Raw genomic sequence first — 12,879 nt, 5'->3', positions numbered from 1 at the left:
CGTCTAATTGATTAAGAAGAATTACCTTCCACGGGAAGAAGTGGATAATAAATTTCTTCAAGTTGAGTCAAGTTTTTTTGTTGGACACCTGAGAACGAGAACGAATAGTGGGAGATAATATCGAATACACGAGGATTTATTGCAAGTTGAGAAAAGAAAGGAAAAAAGACTTTTGTGCGTTGTATCGACAAGACGTTTTGGCACTGCCCTTCTGCCCCCCTTTCTATTTCATAGAAATAAATCACAACGATTTAAAATGCCCCTTCTACAAACAGGCAAAAACTTTTGAACTGACCTGATACACAAATAAGTGAACAAATTATCAGTAGAAAAAAAAAAGGCGCTGCAAGTTTACACCACTTAAAGGCGAATCATTATTGTTCATAATGTACTTCCTTTAGTATATGACGTATGAGTTTATTTGAAGTTTCGGAAATCTTTTGTTTAGTAATATAACAGGGCAATAACATCTGATTCATTGATATTATTTGTGTAGCATGACTTTTTTTTTTTTTTTTTTTTTTTTTAAGGAGCAGTCAACCACATTGGTCTCTAGATTTAGGGAAAGAGGATAAGATTTAAAAAAAAATCAAGCTTCATAAAGTCACGCCTTGATTGCTTACACTCCTGAAATAACTCCTTCGTCAAAGTACACCCCTTTATCGACTGCTTAACACTCCTTGTAAGTTACAACTTGAAAGACTATTATAATAGTAGAGATGTTAGTATCTGTGTAAAACCGGAACTATCATCACTTCTATAAATACCTCTATTATGAATGAAAATTTGAATTTGGTTTCTATTTGAATCTGAGCCATACTTTTATTACTACCTATCTGTCTGAAGCCGGAACTATACTGTTACTTCTATTAATAATGGAAATTTAATATCTGTCTGAAGCCAAAATTATACTATTACTTTTATAAATGTACTATTTCAAACTAATGTTCTTCAAATTCGGGGGGTAGTGTAGTATCTGTCTTGTAATAAGACTGTCTTTCCAGACATAACCTCCGCCTTAAGGGAGGGGGCAGTGTATTAAATGTTCGTACTATGCTCCCATGCATTACTTTTTACTTTGGTGAGGATAGTGTAGTATCTGCTCTGCTGTCACGGTTCCGTTCTCCTAAGGGTTACCTTCTATTTTGGGTGGAATAATGTAGCATCTGTTCTGCTGCCTTGATGCCATTTTCCCAGATATTATCCTTTTTGGGAGACTGGGTGGAGGGGTGCTAGTATAGGATCTGTTCTGTTGCCATGGCACCATTCTCACAGGCATTACCTTCCCCTTTAAGAGATGTAATGTAATATGCTAATGGATCATGATACCATCTTTCCAGACTAACAAAAGTATGTGATCAGAGAGAGCATATATTTGCTTGTATATTTTTATTTTTATATTTTTTTTTTACACTTTCACCCCAAGCAAGGCACGTTGCCACTTTGATGTAGGGGGCTACTATCAGGGACTTAAGTTGCAGGGGTTCTATGTAGGGAGTTTAGCAGCAATATGTCTGTTTACATTACACTTGAACTTCTGCATGTCAGTACAGCCAAGGAAGCAGGAAACTGGAAGAGAGTTCCAAAGTCCTGTAGTTCTGGGGAAGAAGCTATTAGAGTAAAAGGCTTTCTTACATCTAGGGATGTCAACTGTGTAGGGGTGGGACTTTGCTGCTTGTCGGGTTTGTTGGGGGTACTTTTGTCGAGGGGATACAAGGGCTTGTAGTTCGTCAGAGCATCCACCATTAAAATACTTGTAAAACAGGCAGAGGGATGCAACATTATGTCAATGGGACAGGGGCTGAAGTTTAGATGACAGTTTTGGGTCTATTAGGTTGGCTACTCTCTTTTGGACCCTGCCCAGGAGCGTGAGACTAGTAGCAGATGCACCAGCCCAAATGTGACAGCAGTACTCCATACATGGGCGAATGGTGGCTTTCTAGAGGTACAGGATACTTTCAAGCGTAAGTAACTTTCTAGTACGATTTGCAGCAGCCTTAGCAATAATCTCAATGTATCTATTCCAACTCATGTTTCCTGTAAACGTTAAGCCAAGGAGTTTGAACTAAGTGCTCTGAGGTAATGTATCGCTAGCCAGACAGACTTTTGACATCCCAAAGGACGTTCTGCTTGTCTTTCCTCACTTGGGTGCTGAACAGGGTAGATAACTTTATTAAATAAGTTGGGTTTGTATTACTGTACACATAGATTCGAAAAAGTTGTCAAAAAACAAATATATAACAAATAAATATTATCAAAGGCCAGACAAGTTACTTTTCTACCAAACTGGATACATTTTTTTTGTTTTTATTCAACGTAACATGTTTATTCAGCTCGAAAAGCATACAGTGTTTACCGATGTATTGGAAAATTCAAAATGGCGCCCGACACTCTCTTTAAGATGGTAAGTTTGGGAAAAGGTATTGTAAATAATAAACTAGACAAAATACTATTAAAAAAACACCGAATATATGTCAACTTATGTCACGGTAACATATAATGAGCGAATTTCTAACAGTATTTTGTCTAGTTTATTATTTATAACGTCTTTTCCTGAACTTATCGTGTTAAAGAGAGTGTCGGGCGCCATTTTGAATTTTCCAATACATCGGTAAACACTGTATGCTTTTCGAGCTGAATAAACATGTTACATTGAATAAAAACACGACAAATATATCCAGTTAGGTAGAAAAATAACTTATCTTGCCTTTGATGACATTTACTTGCTATATATTTGTTTTTTGACAACTTTTTCGAATCTATGTGTACAGTAATACAAACCCAATAAGTCCTTTTGTTGTTATAAAAAAAGCCTTTGTTTTTCCTTCCGTGCTATGGTTTTCATTACATATTACTAATATATAAAAGAAAGTTTCATCCATACACAATTCCTGGTGGACCAAGTGCAAAAGAGATCTAGACAATTGCACTTAAGAGAACAGCAAGGATACTAAAAAGAGCTCTCGGTTGGTTTTAATAAAAAGCAGGGCAATGTTGGCAGCTGCTTTGGCTGCTTCATACCCAGCATTACAATCTTAAAAGAAAAAAAAAAAAGAAAAAAAGAAAAAAAATAGAAATACGACTTCACTTTACAATTGCAACATTTTTCATTCGTTTTTTATTTATTTTTTATATAATTTCAAAATAACTTGTAGGAGAAAAGAAGTGAAATTAAATCTCTTTGCCCCAAACAAAATAATAAAAAAAAGGAATAAAACAAAATGACACCTCCTTCTGTTTTAAAATGCACCACATTTATTTTTCAACAAAAATAAGAGCACTGGATTACCGGTGTAGGGTAAGGAGTGAGGTCCCTTGAGAAAAGAGGAGGAGAGTCCGTACACATGAGGCACGGACGCAAAAAGTTATTCTCCTAAAAGACAATGTTGGACAGGCAGAGTACAACTCTAGAATACAGTCCTCACTCCTCCCGTAAACCCCACTATTGAAGTGAGTAATCTTTTTACCTTAATGTTCTGAATTGCAGTGTTGTCATGTTTTCATGTTTGTTAATAAATTCTTGTCGTTTATACTTGTTGTACGTTTAGTAATTATTAAAGCTGGTCGGTAGTTTTGGGACTTGGAAGAACCTAAACCTGTACCAACAAGATGAATAAGCAAAGGTCCGATCGGTGAAAGTTCTTGCAGAGTCATAATGATTAGAATGTTAGATGAAAGCCCTTCGTGGAATTAATAAGATTAGAAGGTAAAAGTCTTGTATGAAAATAATGTCCTTATTTTAAGGTTGGTGTTTTAACTGGTGAAGTTCGCCTTTTGTAAGGAAATTAATTCGGTGTTGTTAATTCGAAAATGTGCGGAATGGGTGCATGTGTGCATAAGTGTGATTTGAGTGCCTGCGTAACGTGTGTAATTATGGTTTTGACAGCGATGATGTTATGAAAACGAGAGGCATGTTCTCGTGTGACATCAAAGCGAGAAGAAGGGAAAAAGAAGGGAAGAAAGAATGTTTGATGCGTTTTTATACATTTTGGACCGGCTCCAAAACAAGATTGCTACTGCTGATATTTTGGTTTTTGGAAAAGCGTTAAAAAGACAATTTTCTAAATTTTCTCATTGTTCGCTTGTGTCACGTGATACTGTCTTCAACCACGTCCGCCAGAAATATGTTCATTTTACTTTTGTCGTTGTGAGAAAAGTGTGTGGGCGTATTTGAAATTATGCCGTTGCTAGAAGAACTTATTTTTTGTGCAAAATGAGCGGGAAATTGAAATGAATAAACGTTCGTTTATTTGCGCACGAGTGTGTGTGTGTGCTTGTGTGCTTGTGTGTGTGTGTGTGTGTGTGTGTGTGTGTGTGTGTGTGTGTGTGTGTGACTGCACAAACCTTTTCTCCAAAGCTCTATTTTTCATTGCTCAAGAAACAAAATGGCTATTTTTTTTGTGTGGGGGGGGATGGGGCTTCATTTTTTAAAAATATACAACGGACAATATGGCAAGTCACACTCGGATTTAGAGTTAGCAGTAGAGTAAGCCATTTTTTTTTTTTTTTTTTGTGATGATTATCTTTTCAGCATGAAATAATTTAGAGCTAAGCGGTTATCCCCAGAAAATTGACGCCATTTATTTTCGGGTTTCGATCAGTCAATTTAACAATAACAAATTCATAGATAATACATCTTTAAGGTGAGTTTATAGGTGTATCAGAATTTGGGGGGAATTTTTGACACCCCCTAACACAAAACTGCGAATAAAATATAAAAAAAACTCATAACTTGTCTTTTTAAAGTGTTTTTTTTTTAATTTTTTTATGGAATATACTTCCAAAATGAACTGTTTAAGTTGCTTAAAAAATAACAGAAATATTATTTTTTATTTAAAAAAAACAAACAGTGTTTACAAAGTGCCTGTGCGCGTTCATGCAACCATTTTTTTTATGTAATGAAATCAATTGAATTTTACGAGTTGAATTTTTTTCAATTTTTAAATTTTAAAAATCTATCAAAATTTTTTCTATTGGTTCAATTTTTAAGCTATTTTCAGGTTCAATGTGAAATTTTATGCTCTTTCCAATTAACTGAATATAATATTCTAGACAAGCGTTTTTTTTTAAATTCACCCCCCCCATTTTGAAATGTCTATTAAAATGAAAATAATTTTCTCAACTCAAATTTATATATCACAAATTGAAGTTAAAAGATCAATAAATAAAATAAGCTAATTTAAAACAAAAAAAAAGAACAGTTATTTGAAAATTTACCTGTAAAGTCCAAAGTTTAAAACCTTTTTTTCAAAAAACTACATGGAATTTTTTGTTTTTTTAAGTGAAACCTTATAATCTTGTTATATTGTTCAGAAAATTTCTTATAATTGCGACAATTTTTTCGACTTCATTCAATGTTTTTTTTTTTTTTTTTTTTAGATATTTAAAAAAAAAAATTCTCTCCATAAAGAAGAAATAAAATATATTAAATCAAAAACTCATGTATTTCTTTAAGAGAATATGAAAAAAAAAAAAGAAAAAAAATCGGTAGAGTGTTTTTTTTTTAACAGCAAATAAGTGAAGTGGGATAATTTTTCACCTACGGTGGCCCATATTTAATAACTTTTGTTTACAGCACGCAATAGGAAGAGACATTAATTCTGGCACTTAAAGCCACTGAAGATGTCAATTTGAAGAAAAGCAGACATTTGTCTCCCTTTATTTCAACTGTGAAAAACATCTGATGTCGCGTTTTTTTTTTTTATCCTTGCTTAAAAAAGTATTTTATTTAAAAAGGACATGGAATATAAAATATAAATATGGATAAATTCTTAACAATGAAGAATGGAAGTACCCATTGATTAGTATTTTTTTTATAGGTTAGTGATTTTTTGGAATGTATATATATATTTTTATCGAAGTAAGTTAAAATTTGTTGATTTTTTAAAAATCTTTTTTTAAAGAAAACGGATTTAAAAAAATAAATATTGCATAATTTGCTATTAAACCTGTTATTCTTTTAAAATTTGGTCTTTGCTCCTTTAATTGAAAAAAAAATTAGGGTTTCAGTTACATTTTTCAAGTAGTTATAAGCTTCGAAAGATAGGAGGTCGAATTATTCAAGTTTTTATCATGCATTTTTAATGGCAATTTCTGACACTGCTATGTAATCAATTAGTTTCCACTATTTAAATGTGTACGGGTCGGTAAAAAATTAAATTTGAATGCGTTTGGTGTAAATTATTGTTTTTTTTTTTTTTTTGTTTTTGTTTTTTTTTCGACTTTTTGGCTACTAACTATATAGCAAGAGTGTTTTGTTAGAATTTAGACAGATAGCTAGAGAGAGAGAGAGAGAGAGAGAGAGAGAGAGAGAGAGAGAGAGAGAGAAAGGTGGGGCTCTGAACCGCAGATAAAGGCAATCCCAAAGTGGTCATGTCGGATATATTTAACAACCGGGACTGTTTTGATGACGCACCGGTTAACCGATAACATTCTTGTTGTTCGCTTTCCACGTGCTTTTCAATTCAGCGTTTATCTCTCCTTATTCCGGTAAGCCCTAAAAAAGGAAGTATTCATTGATTATTTGATTGAAAAATTTTTTTTCTTTCTATTCGTAACATTAGGATTGTTATTGAGGTTTATGAGTTCATGCGATAAAAACACATACGCACCTTCTTTCCTAGACAAATAAACAAAAAATAGGGTATTACTAGTTGTCAAAAAATAAATAACAAATAAATGTTATCAAAGGCAAGATAAGTTACTTTTCTACCGAATTGGATAAGTTTTTAGTGTTTTTATTCAATGTAAAATGTTTACTCGGTTCGAAAAACGAGTAATGTTGAACGCTGCTGGAGAACAAGAAATGTTTCTTGTTGGAGAATGGAGCACTGGAGCAGTGGAGCAGCAGAGCAGAGCAGCACACAATGACTATTGACGGTGCTTGTTAAGATAGAGTCGACAGATCGATTGTTTTTAATGTCGTATTAGCACAAACAATATTTCGCACTTAATCGTCATGTCGAAAATAGGGTAAAACTATACAAACACCGTGACAGCGAATTAACCCTAACCCTAAACCCTAACCCTAACCCCTAACCCTAACCCTAACCCTAAACCCTAACCCTAAACCCTAACCCTAACCCTAATCCTAACCCTAATCCTAACCCTAACGCTGTCACGGTGTTTGTATAATAATACCAAAAAAAAAAAAAACAAAAAAGAAAAAAATAAAGAAAACAATCGATTTAATTAATTTATTTATTTATTTATTTATTGTTTTCATTCAAATTCCAGTTAAATGAACGATTCTCTTTCAATAGCCGGAGCGGCGGAACGCGTGTTTCGTTTCATATTTCGCAATTTTAATTTACCAGGTGATTTCGGCCACTTGTTTTTTTGTTTTTTTTTCCGAACGCTATCAGTCAAAATAGCCGTAAAAATCCCCCCCCCCCAAAAAAGCTTTCATGCAGCCTAAAAAAAAAAGAAAAACTTATCCCTAAGTGACCAGAAAGTGGGTGCTAAATGTACGCTAAATTTATGTCGTAATTCCTACTTTTTTTGACAAAGTAATTTTTTCATATGCAAACTATTTCTCTGCGCTATTTTTAAATGTTATATTGGTTTTCAGCACCAGGCACCACCACCCCGAAAATTTATGAAAGTCGTTATTGTAAAGATTTTTTTTGAAGGTGGAAAGAATCTTGACATTGACACATTATGACCTAATGCATTGAAAAAAATGTCTTAATATCCAGAAAACTACTTGTCCGTCCAAAATTTGAATGTGATATTCGTTTTCAGCATGCATAAAAACTTTAAAGTCATTTTAAAGGTGAGCGTTGAGGTAAAAAAAAAAGTAAAAAAAAAACCAACAAACAAACGAAAAACCCTATTAATGTTATTTAGAAAGCTATTCTTAACACGAGAAGGAGGTTAAAAAAAATGTGTACTTTCATCTAACAATTTGATAAACAAGATACCGTAATTCAATTTTACTTTAAAAAAAAAAAAAAAAAAGCTAACTAAAAATAGCAAAATAGGTAAACCAACATAAATTGCTTTTGTAAAAGAAAACATAGTTAATTACCCTAAGTATTATTGGTAAAGCCCACCCCTCTATAAAAACATTCCTCGTATATGTCCCAACTCTACATTTAACCCTAATATTGAGCAGCAAGCATCCCTCTAAATATCCTACCACTAATCCTAAGTCTGAGTGGCAAGCCTCCCGTCAAACCACATGTAACCACCTGAAAATGTAGATCACCACAAAAAATAATAGTACCCATAGCATTTATCTCCTATAAAATAGAAAAGGATAACTACTACAATGCTGGGAGAACCCTGAAACGGGGGTATAATTTTACATTAAATTTATATGTGAAACTTATTCCTAGCTCTAAATGTTTTTTAGTATTCACATGTAATCACTTAAAAAAAAAAAAAGTAGAATCTCGTTTGGATGTGTGGATAGCAGAGGAAGTTAATTTATATTAATACTAAGTTTTTTTTTTTTTTTACTTAAGACGCTAGTTTATGAACTTGAGTTATCGTTCTTCCTTATCTTCTTTCTTTCTCAACTTGTTTTTAAAAATGTCAACTATTTTATTATGGTGTTTCACTTACGATGAAACTTAATGTTTTTAATGTGCGCGAGCCTTTTCTAGTCTCACACAAAAAACACGCGTTCACATCTCAAGCCATATTTCTTGTCACATACATACGCGCCCACGTACAGACATTCACGTTCGCGTATATACACTCACATTCACGTGTATACACACACACACACACACTAACGTACACACATGTACTCGCATACGCGCACACATGGGCAACGTCACTTCCCCTTTCAAAGGAAATCCACACATGCGCAAAAGACCACCGGAAACAACTATAAAAGCAAGAGCAATAAGCAGCTTCTTTCTTTTCGGACCAGCTTCTGAGCTGAGTGGTCTACGGACAAGCCGCCTCCGTTTCGCCACCTGCTACTATATGTGGGGCAAAAAGCTAACAAACAGTACGTACACTTTATACGCTTTCTATCTCCATAACCTGGATTGACTTTCTCTTTCTCTCTATCTACAACTTGTGCCTGAGAATACCTCTGCGTAGCTGACTGCTAACATGGCACGCAGCTTAACTGATGTCAACCCTCTTTCTCTTTCTACATGCCGGGCGGCCATTTCTCCTTCCACTACATTACTCACTACTTTTTCCATGTGCAAACAAATAAAGGTGACCCGAACGTGAGATGAACACGCATTTCCTTTTCCTTCTATACTACAAGTCCCGCAACAAACGATGATGACACTCGCATGGACATGAACACATGTTATACCTAAAATATTCATTTTTCAACAGTAAATAAACAACACGTTTATCTTATCCAGCAATTGAGTTTTTGTTTCCTTCTTTCCATTCGTTTCATTATTTTCTTTTTTAACGGGATTAGGATTTATTTATCCTAGTCCTCTACAAACGATGGTGACCCCATTATTTTAAAATGAGATGGATGTGTTTGAATGAAACACTCATACACACACTCACTCTCTCTCTCTCTCTCTCTCTCTACAACAATAGACTTTCCCTCTCACCAGCTAACAATGAGAGACGCACGCCAAACTATAGACTTTCCTTCTCACCAGTTAACAGCGAGAGACGTATGCCAAACTAAACACGTGTAGTACCCTTTTCTTTCATTTGTTTCTTCACAAAATAAATAATAGTTCGTTTAATTCAATTTAACACATTGTTCGTTCCTTCCTCAAAGCAGTTCATTTTTCCTATTTTGCACCACCTCCACAAATTGGTGACACACGAACGCGAGAGGAACACATATTTCCTCCTATGCCACAAATTCACAACAAACCGGCGACCATGACGAGATGTGAAATGAACAAGCATGGTGACCCTACCTTTTCGAAATTAATTGTTTCGAACGAGACACGTGTTTTATTTGATATAAAAAAAACCAAAAAACATTTCAACAAAGAAAAACAAGTGAACTACTACCGACAGGAATAACTACCACAAACAACAATGACGAAACCCCTCGTCAGACTCGGCAAAACAATAAACACGGAGCTGTCGACTTCATACCGAATATAAAGAAAAATTCGAGCTCGACAAACATTTTTCACGGTTTCCTGACACTACCCTGCAACAAACGTGAGGAGCAAAATCACATAGGCCTATACACATTCTCTCCCACACAGATGCAACAGCAAAGAAACAATTACAGGACATCCTTATCAACACATAGGAAGAAGTTGAATCAACAATACGAGTTGAGATGCACCACGCACACTGATAAACTCACAACTGCAAGTTTCGTTGACAGCCGGCAACCGGACACTACTGTTCAACACGAACGAATGTGCAACTAGCGCTTGTCCAAACAATGTACACACATTACCGCAGACTCACTTGCGAAGACACCGTCAACTGGACACACACACAACGTCAACACGTAACAAAAATTTTCCTTCCAAACGAACAATTCACTTCACTGTCCAAGCAACTCGTTGCACATGTCAGCACACACAAAAACAAACAAACAAATGTCAGCCTAAAAAAAGAGTAAACACCTTTTCCACGCATAAGTAAATACTTTTTGTGTACGAACACACTCCGTTTTTGACGGTTTTTTATACAACCACACCAACAGAAAAAAACAGGATGAAAATCAGTTGCCGAAAACATTACTTACAAAAAAATATATAAATATATATACACTGCATATATTTTTTTTTTTCCTGGGAAGGGGAGTATTGCGCGAGCTTTTTCTAGTCTTACACAAAAACATGCGTTCACATCTCAAGCCATATTTCTTGTCATATACATACGCGCACACGTACATACATTCACGTGTATACACACACACACACACACACACACACACACTAACGTACACACATGTACTCACATACGCGCACACATGGGCAACGTCACTTCCCCTTTCAAAGGAAATCCACACATGCGCAAAAGACCACCGGAAACAACTATAAAAGCAAGAGCAATAAGCAGCTTCTTTCTTTTCGGACCAGCTTCTGAGCTGAGTGGTCTACGGACCAGCCGCCTCCGTTTCGCCACCTGCTACTATATGTGGGACAAAAAGCTAACAAACAGTGCGTACACTTTATACGCTTTCTATCTCCATAAGCTGGATTGACTTTCTCTCTCTCTCTATCTACAACTTGTGTTGAGAATACCTCCGCGTAGCTGACTGCTAACATGGCACGCAGCTTAACTGAGGTCAACCCTCTTTCTCTTTCTACATGCCGGACGGCCATTTCTCGTTCCACTACATTACTCATTCCTTTTTCCACGTGCAAACAAATGAAGGTGACCCGAACGTGAGATGAACACGCATTTCCTTTTCCTTCTATACTACAAGTCCCGCAACAAACGATGATGACACCACGCAGACATGAACATGTGTTATACCTAAAATATTCATTTTTCAACAGTAAATAAACGACACGTTTATCTTATCCAGCAATTGAGTTTTTGTTTCCTTCTTTCCATTCGTTTCATTATTTTCTTTTTTAACGGGATTAGGATTTATTTATCCTAGTCCTCTACAAATGTTATTTTTATTTGAGTAATCTTGCAATATAGCTAACAGCTAAGAAATTAAAAAAATATGTAGAGAAATGCAACAAATAGCTTATATCAAATGTATTATTTGAATTCATCAGACTACTGTGATCATCTTAAGTGTCATTTTCACAACGTTTCGGTCGATGTAACCTCCAACCTTCTTCAGGTCTATCTTGTCGAACTCAAGAATTTGGACGGATTTTTGAACGGAACCTTTTATTTACTTCACAGGGGTAGCGTGTTCTTGTTCTGTTAGCCATGACTAGATAGAGGTCCTAAGTAATTTACAATTGTATTTTTCGGTCGCCCACACTGAGGATTCAACCTTCAAGAAAATATCACTTTTTACAATTGATTCTTCTGAGTACTCTAACTACTGTGCCACGGACAATACTGGTATGAATTTTAGGAGCCTTAAACTTATTTTTTTATTTCTAGTTGTAAGTATCACTATTTATTACTAATTATTTCATATATATATATATATATATATATTATATCAATATATATATATATATATTATCTATTGTTTATAATTAATGGTTACCATATTATTAAATTCTATATTAGGTCTACTTAGTAATTAGTTATTCCCCAGCATATGTGCTGCTTCTTTGAGTCGTCTTCCTCTCCACCCTTCTTCTTTTTCTATGATTTTTACTCCATTCCATAATGATAGATGGTTTCCCTTTTCCTCCCAGATATGGTCAGCTATACCTGATTTATTCCATTCCGTAATGGTAGATGGTTTCCCTTTTCCTTCCAGATATGGTCAGCTATACCTGATTTATTCCATTCCGTAATGGTAGATGGTTTCCCTTTTCCTTCCAGATATGGTCAGCTATACCTGATTTATTCCATTCCGTAATGGTAGATGGTTTCCCTTTTCCTTCCAGATATGGTCAGCTATACCTGATTTATTCCATTCTGTAATGGTAGATGGTTTCCCTTTTCCTTCCAGATATGGTCAGCTATACCTGATTTTTCAATCTCTCCATGTACTATTGCTTTTTGATGTTCTTCTAACCATACTTTTAGTGGATGACACATCTCACCTTTGTATAGTCTTCCACATTTACATGGGGTTTCATATAGACAGTTCTTAGTCATGAGTTTTTGGTATTATTATTTTAGAAAAAGCGTGAACTCGAACTAATAGATAAAAATATATTGTTTTTGTAGATTTCGGTGTGCTAAAAAAGAATCTGAAAACCGTATCCGTCGCAAATTAATAGTTTCGGAGATATTAATATTTTTCCAACGGATTATTTTCTTTATAAAATCAGCTCTAATGGCGTAAATCGGCTGATTACGCATGCGCACAGACTGAAG

General features: G+C 34.9%; 1 protein-coding gene across 2 annotated transcripts in view; it reads left to right on the top strand.

The window, feature by feature from the left end:
• Nucleotides 1-12,879, top strand: part of LOC145285901 (serine--tRNA synthetase-like protein Slimp) — a 378,960-nt gene that overhangs the window by 36,083 nt on the left and 329,998 nt on the right. The window contains exon 1 of one of the 2 annotated variants that reach the window (XM_080134370.1): nt 6,300-6,489. The exons of the other annotated variant lie outside the window; for it this stretch is intronic. The gene's annotated coding sequence lies outside the window, so the exon portion shown is untranslated. Of the gene's footprint in view, nt 1-6,299; nt 6,490-12,879 lie in introns of those variants that run through there. 2 annotated transcript variants of the gene reach the window in all.

Source organism: Euprymna scolopes, chromosome 10 (assembly GCF_053919585.1).
Source record: "Euprymna scolopes isolate OS-2025 chromosome 10, ASM5391958v1, whole genome shotgun sequence".
Classification (NCBI taxonomy): Eukaryota; Metazoa; Mollusca; class Cephalopoda; order Sepiida; family Sepiolidae; genus Euprymna; species Euprymna scolopes.
The sequence above is the reverse complement of the archived record's forward strand: the minus strand, read 5'-3'. Positions and strand labels throughout refer to the sequence as shown.